The 9,720-nt window shown below is 54.5% G+C and overlaps 1 pseudogene; it reads left to right on the top strand.

Moving 5' to 3' along the window:
* Nucleotides 1–7,051: 7,051 nt before the first annotated feature.
* On the top strand, nt 7,052–7,705 carry LOC144146411 (large ribosomal subunit protein uL1 pseudogene; annotated as a pseudogene).
* Nucleotides 7,706–9,720: the final 2,015 nt, after the last annotated feature.

The raw sequence follows: 9,720 nt of genomic DNA, 5'->3' as shown, positions 1-9,720 counted from the left end.
CCTTCTATCTCAAAAACGAAGGCCGTTTTTCGATTGAAACTTTGGGTGAGGGTTAGAATGGGCAAATTGAAGGCGAAATCAACAGCTTAGAACATGACATCGCACCGAGGAATTAGCGACGAAGCTGTTTTCGCTGCGAAGCGGGAGGGCAGGGCGACGCCATGTTAGTCAAATCAAACCGGAGGCAGCAAAGGATGATGGGATAGAGTGCTGGGCTCCATGGGCTCAAGTCATGGCGGGACTCGGCTTCACAAATGTGACGTCAGGGCCTCTCCTAACCTTTTCTTTCCTCCATGTTCGCCGGCATCGTCCGCGATGCATCTCGGGATTGCACGCCGGTGCACCGTCGACTCTCTCGGTGCGCGGCGGTGCAACCGAAAATTGCCCCGCGACGGTGCACCCCGGTTTATCGAGGACGGACGGTGCACACCGGTGCGGTTTATCGAGGATGAAAAGGCGCACCGGTGTGCCCCGGTGTGCACCGGTGCGGTTAATCGAGGATATAACGCGCTCTATATCTTTAACGCATTCAAACTACGTCGTCAGCGGCGTGCGTTGGCGACTCAGCGGCGTTATAGCGGCTTGATAACTGCGTGGTGTACACGTGATACTACAAACCCGATGGAAGAGATGGAAGAGAAGGCGGCGAGGCGGTGGGCTGCGGGGGCCGAGCGCAAGCGCCGCAAGCGGGCCGACAACCGTGCATTCGCACTTTCACATTCTCCCCCTCGGGGAAATGCGGGGGAATTTTTTTCGATAATACCAGAGGGAGTGCATTGCTTTTTGAAGCCCGGGCGGGTTGCTTGCGGGCAAAAACGCTGTAGCCAATTCGGATGCGGGCCCTGTAGGTGGGGCTCCACCCCACCCGCCACCTGCAGGGCAGGGTGGACGGCGCGGCACTCCTCCAGCGCTACCATATCCTGCCCAAATCTCGAATGGGCATGCTGCTCTGCACGTATACGAGAGCCACATCGCATTGCCGCAGCAGCCCCGCCTGGAGCCACCACACCCAGGCACGGGGCAGGCTCTACGCATATCATTCACCCTCGCAGAGCTGGATGGACTCCACTTGGCCGCGGTTCGTTTCTAGAGCAGGGCACCTAGACCCGGGGGGGTGGGGGGGCATCATCCTGACTGACTACCGGTCTTTCCTCCTCCGTCTGCGCACCGCCGACCAGACAGCTGCAGCTTCAGCGGCTACGTAGAGCGGTCGCTGGCGGCCAAGCTTCATGCGGTGGAGGCCCACGGGTGTCCTCTGTGACTTCACTGGCTGCCATCGCACGTAGGCATCATGGGCGATGTTGCAGACGCCCTGACCAAGTGTGCTTCTCGCCAGGCAGGGGTCCCAGCCTCCCGGAATGTGTGTCATTCGACGCTGCAAGGACTATCCTGGCCCGAGTAGTGAAGTTCATGCATCCAGATGCCCGAGTTGTCAGTGGCCACGCCCCACGGGTCCTGCCCAGTCGCATCAGCAGAGAGACGCCCGGTCGCTCCTGCTTCGCGTGCGGCTTAATTGCTGCAACGTGGGAGCCCGCCTGCACCAACAGTGCCGCCGGGCGTCCCTCACCTGCTCCGACTGTCCAGAGTCCGAGACGCTCAAGCACTTGATGTGCTCTTGCAGCCAGCAAGACACCGCGAGAGAGGAACTCCGGGCCTCACTCCAGCGACTCGGTGCACCAAGCCACAAGCTGGAAGGCTTCCTGTTCCCCACGGGACCGGACGCCATCCGACAAGAGGTCTTCCAGTACCTACTCAACTTCCTGGTTGTGACAGGGCTAGCGAAGCGTTCGTAGCCGTTGAACCATGGACGAGACGAACACGACATAGACAGCCCCACTATCCTCCTTCTCTCCTCTTTCTTCCCTCTCTTCCTATCCTTTGAACCCCCCACTCCTCGTCCCTTGACTGGGTTGTTTAAGGGTGAACTCCCCGTTGTGCTAAAAATATCTCCAGTTCTTTTCTCTTGCCTGCTTTCTTGATAAATCACCACCACCACGAACGCTGGGCAGAGTGTTCTCGAAGGTTGAGCTGGCCGACGCCGGGCGCTCCTAACGAGGCGCACGCTAACAAGCGCTAGGTATTTTTTGGTATTTTTGCGAGCTCGTCACGCGGCGCAAGTCGACGCGTAAGCCTGGAAGGCGCCTGGCGCTCCTCACGAGGCGCACGCTAACAAGCGCTAGGTATTTTTTGGTATTTTTGCGTGCTCGTCATGCGGCGCAAGTCGAGGCAAGGCGCACGCTAACAAGCGCTAGGTATTTTTTGGTATTTTTGCGAGCTCGTCACTCGGCGCAAGTCGACGTGTAAGCCTGGAAGACGCCGGGCGCTCCTCACGAGGCGCAAGCTAACAAGCGCTAGGTATTTTTTGGTATTTTTGCGAGCTCGTCACGCGGCGCAAGTCGACGCGTAAGCCTGGGAGACGCCGGGCGCGCCTCATGAGGCGCAAGTTAACAAGCGCTAGGTATTTTTTGGTATTTTAGCGAGCTCGTCACTCGGCGCAAGTCGACGCGTAAGCCTGGAAGACGCCGGTAGCTCCTCACGAGGCGCACGCTAACAAGCGCTAGGTATTTTTTGGTATTTTTGCGAGCTCGTCACGCGGCGTAGGTCGACGCGTAAGCCTGGAAGACGCCGGACGCTCCTCACGAGGCGCACGCTAACAATCGCTAGGTATTTTTTGGTATTTTTGCGAGCTCGTCACGCGGCGTAGGTCGACGCGTAAGCCTGGAAGACGCCGGACACTCCTCACGAGGCGCACGCTAACAAGCGCTTGGTATTTTTTGGTATTTTTGCGAGCTCGTCACTCGGCGCAAGTCGACGCGTAAGCCTGGAAGACGCCGGTCGCTCCTCACGAGGCGCACGCTAACAAGCGCTAGGTATTTTTTGGTATTTTTGCGTGCTCGTCACGCCGCGCAAGTCGAGGCAAGGCGCACGCTAACAAGCGCTAGGTATTTTTTGGTATTTTTGCGAGCTCGTCACTCGGCGCAAGTCGACGTGTAAGCCTGGAAGACGCCGGGCGCTCCTCACGAGGCGCAAGCTAACAAGCTCTAGGTATTTTTTGGTATTTTTGCGAGCTCGTCACGCGGCGCAAGTCGACGCGTAAGCCTGGGAGACGCCGGGCGCTCCTCACGAGGCGCACGCTAACAAGCGCTAGGTATTTTTGGTATTTTTGCGAGCTCGTCACGCGGCGTAGGTCGACGCGTAAGCCTGGAAGACGCCGGACGCTCCTCACGAGGCGCACGCTAACGATCGCTAGGTATTTTTTGGTATTTTTGCGAGCTCGTCACGCGGCGTAGGTCGACGCGTAAGCCTGGAAGACGCCGGACGTTCCTCACGAGGCGCAAGCTAACAAGCGCTAGGTATTTTTTGGTATTTTTGCGAGCTCGGCACGCGGCGCAAGTCGACGCGTAAGCCTGGGAGACGCCGGGCGCTCCTCATGAGGCGCAAGTTAACAAGCGCTAGGTATTTTTTGGTATTTTAGCGAGCTCGTCACGCGGCGTAGGTCGACGCGTAAGCCTGGAAGACGCCGGACGCTCCTCACGAGGCGCACGCTAACGATCGCTAGGTATTTTTTGGTATTTTTGCGAGCTCGTCACGCGGCGTAGGTCGACGCGTAAGCCTGGAAGACGCCGGACGCTCCTCACGAGGCGCACGCTAACGATCGCTAGGTATTTTTTGGTATTTTTGCGAGCTCGTCACGCGGCGTAGGTCGACGCGTAAGCCTGGAAGACGCCGGACACTCCTCACGAGGCGCACGCTAACAAGCGCTTGGTATTTTTTGGTATTTTTGCGAGCTCGTCACTCGGCGCAAGTCGACGCGTAAGCCTGGAAGACGCCGGTCGCTCCTCACGAGGCGCACGCTAACAAGCGTTAGGTATTTTTTGGTATTTTTGCGAGCTCGTCACTCGGCGCAAGTCGACGTGTAAGCCTGGAAGACGCCGGGCGCTCCTCACGAGGCGCAAGCTAACAAGCGCTAGGTATTTTTTGGTATTTTTGCGAGCTCGTCACGCGGCGCAAGTCGACGCGTAAGCCTGGACGACGCCGGGCGCTCCTCACGAGGCGCACGCTCATGTGCGCTCGGCATTTTGTCTTGGTATTTTTTTGCGAACGCCAGCGGACCAAGGTGAAGCTTAAACAGCTCTGCTGTTAAATATACAGGGCGACATGGCCCATGGGTCCCCAAACAGTTCAAGATGAAGTCCAACGGGTGGACCCGTAGTAAGGCTTCATCCTTGTGGCGTGCACGACGTAGGACTGTGTCGCGGTGCGAGCCGAACGCACAGTTCCCTCAGGACGAACTTCGTAGTCCGACGACCTAGTAGGGGCCGAAGTAGGGACGCATTAATTTTTCGGAATGAATCCTTCGGTGAACAGGGCTCCACACCCAGACCGGATCTCCTGGCCGGTATGCAACTTTTCGGGGTCGCACGTTGTACCGCCGGGTGTCATTTGCTGCAGGTGTGCAAGTTGACGGGTGATCTCAGCACGCTGAGGAATTTCGTCAGCGTCTGTTGTTTTGGCACTGTGGTTTCGGGAAAAAAGCATGGAATCTAACATTCCATTCTGAGAAGAGAATGCTTCGCCCATGAACCAGGCGAAAAGGGGTGACTCGTATGGTTTCCGGACGTGAATGGTACATACGGAAGTGTGGTGTCCCAGTTTCCGTGGTTCTCGTCAACATACATGGAGAGCACGTCGGTGGTAGTCTTACTGAGCTGTTTGGTAAGGCCGTTCGCCTGCGGATGGTAGGCGGTCGTTCTGCGGTGACTCTTGCAGCTGAGCTGCAGGATTTCTCGAATAAGTTGCGCCGTGGAAGCCACTTCTGTGTGAGTGAGGATTATTGCCGGGGCACTATGGTGAAGTACAATGTTCGCAATAAAGAACTTTGCAATTTCAGCGGCTGTGCTCCATGGAAGCACCATAGGAGCGCGTCATGTACTCCCTGCGAGAGGTACTGGGATCGGTACCCAGCCCCTCCACCAAAATATTTTACAAGTACAGGTAGGCGCCCGTCCCGGGGAGGAAGGCAAGAAGGAAGCGATGGTGGAGTCCCCAGAACCACCTCTGGAGATCGGGGGGCCTACCAGAATGGAGGCCTGTGCCTCTAAGGTATCGACGTCTTGCTTGTTCTAGTGAAGGGCACGTCCATAATAGATGTTTCGAATCAGCTCGTTCGGAAGGAGCTGTGCAGAAGGGGCAGGTGTCATCAAAGGGGGCATGGTAGCGTGGTGGCCACGCCCGGGTCACAGCAGGTGAAAGAACCCCTCCAACTAAAAGTCTGCGTAGCAAGACCTCCTCCTAGCGAGGCAGTCTTCTGGGAAGGCCAGTTTCACACGGTGGGAGGAGGACACGTGTGGCGCAACGCTAATCTTCCTTTCAACGTAGAAAGTCTTCTTGTGGAGCTTTGTCAGCAGCGGCAGAGGCCGATGAATAAATGCAGGGCGACAAGCTCTATCCGCTGCAATGTGAACGAAAAGCGTATTCCGCCGAACGCACAACAGCTGGGGAGGGATGTCTATCAGGGTGGGGATGTCCCTTGAGATAGTGGAATTATAGGCTGCTCGGCATAAATCCCGTATCGCCGCCGTGGAGTGTCTAAATATTTAGAATGGATCCCATTCGGGCGTGACGGGGGGCCGACGATGTGTGCGCTGTCCCGTACGGCTGCAAGCTCGGTCGTCATCGATGACATGGTGCGGATTGTTTGGTAAAGGCAAGTTTGAGAGGCGTCTGGGACCGTAGACGGGACACTGAATCACAGTAGATAAAACGGCATCGTGGGCCGAAACGTCCACGAAGACCTGTACCACCTGGGGCTGGGTCTCAGCCGCCAGTACTACTATGTCCGCATTTGCGTCTACACTTCCGGTCGATTGAATTTAAAGTGGAGTCAATGGTCGGGTGTCGGTGACCTGGTGATACAGCCAGGGTGGCCTGATTACTGGGTGATGTGGTGAGGTGGGGAGCAACTCATGTAAGCATCTATAAGGCCACTGCCTCCGCAACAAAAGTAAGTTTGCGCATACGGGCATAGCGACGTTAACGTTCGACGCGTTCATCAAGCATGTTGAGCAGTATAACCCCGATATCATCAAATGAGTCGGTTTATGAACGCGGCGCAGCCTGTGGTCTCGTTCAATTAATGTTCTGCATCGCGCGAAGTGACATCGCACACGTCACGTGGGGGCGCTGGGCACCGAAGCTGCCTGAAGCTGCCCGGGTTATCTTGTAACTTGGAAGGCGCGGGGCAGGTGCCTTAAAGAAGCAGACAACCGATTTTTGTGGAGTGAATGTCATGGGGCTCATATGAAAGCCAGCATTTTATACACTGGGATAACCGCGAGAGATTTCTGAATCCACTGGCGGAAATAATTTTAATTTTGCACTAAAATTTCTGAAGTCTAAAAGGGGGCGACACGTGATGTCTAAAGGTGACCGTGACAACGTTACGTGTCTAAAGCGCTCAGTTGATTTCAAAGCGTTATCCAAAACTGCATGAAGAAATAGGGAAAGTGGCATATTATTGTTGTTTTAGCCAAATAGAAGTATTCAAATCTCTCTTCATCTCACGTGCAGTTAAAAGTGTTGCCGCACGGTTCACTGTCATGATTGCAGCATTCCTTCTTGCTGGACAGGTATGGCTGGTAGATTGAAAAATTACGATTTTAAAAGTTCTAGGGCGCTATGATCACAACCATTTCGGGTTAAGGTGTTTTAAGTGATGCTTTTTCATTTGGGATAAAGAAAATATACTCGACAAAACTCGGTTCTGTGAGTCTCTTTAACGTTTTCACACTTCGTCGTTTATACTCTCAGGAGGGGATTGGCCGGCTCCTCAGAACGGCTACTCAGTAAAATACCTCAGCGGCGCTGTTCGTGGGAACAAATGAATGTTGGCCATTGGCTTTCCCACTTCGTATCACGCGCCATAGAAATTAACATTCAGCAGTAACCTTTAGGCACCTCAGAATTTTTCATTGCAGTGATTACTGGCTTTGCCACCGATTCCATTCCCAAAAACATCGTCATTATCATCGCTATTGCAACATTCGCAAGAATGGAGTATCAGCGGAACCTCGAAAGGCTTCACCGCTGCGTCGCCGCGGTCCTCGAGGCGTCTGCCCGAAAGCGGCGCCGGTTCCTCGAGTTCGTGGACCTCCAGATCGCGTTCACGGACAACGACTTCTTCAGGGACAAATGTATCGAGTTCGCCGTCGTGATGAATCACATCCCCAAGCCCGGACTGCGGGTGTGCGTTCTCGGCGACGCCGGGCACTGCGAAGAAGCACGGGCCAATGACCTGCCCTTCACGCCATCGCGAGACCTGAGAGCACTGGACAAGCACCGCCACATAAAGCAGCTCACCAACGACTTCGACGTCTTCGTGGCGTCCCATTCGGTGCGCAGATGGTTGAAACACTCACCCCTTGGCGCTGGGTTGAAGATGGCGGACAAGTGGCCCAAGCTACTGTCGCATCGGCGTCCGCTGGTGGAGCAGGTGGACAAGGTCAAGGCCACCGCCAGGTTCCGCTTTGGAGGGGAATCGCCGCGGGGCCTCGTCGTGGGAAACGTGGGGATGAGCCCCCGGGAGCTGGCCGAGAACATCGACGACGTCGTCAAGCACATGGAGGTCGTGCTGCGGGAGCACTGGCGCGACGTCCGCTCCATGCACATCAAGTCCACCATGGGGCCACCGCAGCGGATCTACTGACCTACTGCCCGGCGACACGCTTGCATCAGGCAACTGGAAGTTTTTACCTTTCTGGTCCTTTGGCTCACCTTGCTTGAGATGAAAAATAAAATGTCTGAAGCCTAGGCTGCGACGAATTTGGTTCCATTGTTGTCTACGCCAAAATGTAAGGCGTTCGTTGGGCCACTTATATGAAAGAAAGTTTTTGTTATTTGTTTTAGCAAATGACAGGGCGCTACATAACGAAATCTCGCACTTAAGGGGTGTGATTGGCGTTTTTTATTGACCCCTCATAATCTGTATACGCTGCTTCGAAGCATGAAAGCCCCTTATGTCGTGCGTATGAACGTGGGTTGTAATTCAGCCGAAGCCGAAATTAAAGTGGCAGTTATTCTAGACGTAAGAGCTCAGGAGCGATTAAATTTAACATTTCTATAAAACAAGAAAATTGTTGGCGGTGAGCATCTGGACAGACAGACAGACAATAAACTTTATTGAATGTCCTGAGGAGCACTGCTGCCGTTCAGGGCGGCAGCGCTGCGGGCCGCTCCCACGTGGGGACGGGGAGGCCGAGCCTCACCACCGCGTCGTGGGCCCTCTGGACGGCCCTTAGCTGGTGCATTAGATCAGGGCTCTCCAAGTCGGAGCGCCATTCTTCCTCGGTTATGCGTTGAGGGCCCCGAAGTGAGGGACACCGCCAGAGCATATGATCTAAATTGCTACGTTCGCCACAATCCGGGCAGTTCGGTTCAAAAGTGTCCGTGTAGAAGCTGAGAGTGGATAGACTAGGATAATACCTGGTCTGCAACATTCTGAGTGTGGCTGCCTGCGGCCTGGAGAGTTTCTCGTGCGGAAGAGGAAACGTTCGCCTGCCCAGCTTATAGTGCTGAATAATCTCGTTGAACGTGAATAAAGTGTCTCTGAAGACCTCCCAACCAATCCCCACCGTTCGACTCGATGAGCATACCGAGAACCCGGATAACCTCAACTCTGGCAGCTGGAACATTTACAAAATAAAACGGACAAGAAAAGGAGGACACGTCGTTGACGTGTCCACATTTTTTGTTCTTCGTGTTTCGTAATGCTCGGGGTGCTCTGCAAACTTGAACCGATTGGAACCCTTTAAGAAGAAAGTTATTGCAGAAACCTCCTGAATGAAACAGTGGTCTCGAGAAATTCCCCGACTGTTGAAGTACCATTTCTCGAATGCGTCTTTGCAAGCAGTGGCGTAGCCAGGGCGGTGGCTTGGGGGCTTCAACCCCCTCCATCGCAAGTGTTATTGATATATGTTTCCTTCCCTTCCTTTTGAGGAGATGTGTATAAAATATATACATTATGTAGAACTACGTATATATATTGTACTGGAGAGTCCCCGACAAGACGATACCATGTGGTTAGTGTGCACCTATCTCTCCTGTGAAACCGGCGGCGTATGTGCCAGAGGAAGGACTACTATGGGCCGCATGATGATGGCAGGCGCAAGAGGCACAATCTGCATTGCATGGCACGCTCTAAGAGAACGCACCGAGACATCGGTCTCCGCTGCTTGTCTTTGGTCTCCGTCTCTTTCCAAGCGTATCGCTGGTCCCCAGCTGAAAAAATGCCCCTTATAATATATATATATATATATAGATATATATATATATATATATATATATACATATATTGTGAGGCACAGGCCAGGAGTCGTCGGGCACCGGTTTATTAAACTAATCCCGCAGAGAGCGACAGGCTAGCGAGCTCAGGTCGAGCGCAGAGATTCCAGAACATCCAGATGATGATAGCGAGGACGACGATATGCGCGGCGAGCGAGGCTGGTGGCACATAGCATCTGGCACATAGCCACTGAGGAGAATGTCCACATACGGCTGCTACTGTCTGCCTTAGTCATAGCTTACAACATTTCCCTCGGGGCTGAAGCGGCCGACTCGGGCGCTTAAGGCGGATTCCGGGAGTTGAAAGGCTTCATCCGGGAAACGTGTACAACTTCAGTGCCGCGACAACGGCGGTCGGTGACAGTAGAGGTGGGCGTAACG

The sequence above is a fragment of the Haemaphysalis longicornis genome, unplaced genomic scaffold (assembly GCF_048455015.1).
Source record: "Haemaphysalis longicornis isolate Haplotype H1 unplaced genomic scaffold, Haemaphysalis longicornis Haplotype H1 scaffold_7, whole genome shotgun sequence".
NCBI classification, from domain to species: Eukaryota; Metazoa; Arthropoda; class Arachnida; order Ixodida; family Ixodidae; genus Haemaphysalis; species Haemaphysalis longicornis.
This window is presented reverse-complemented; position numbering and strand designations above follow the sequence as displayed.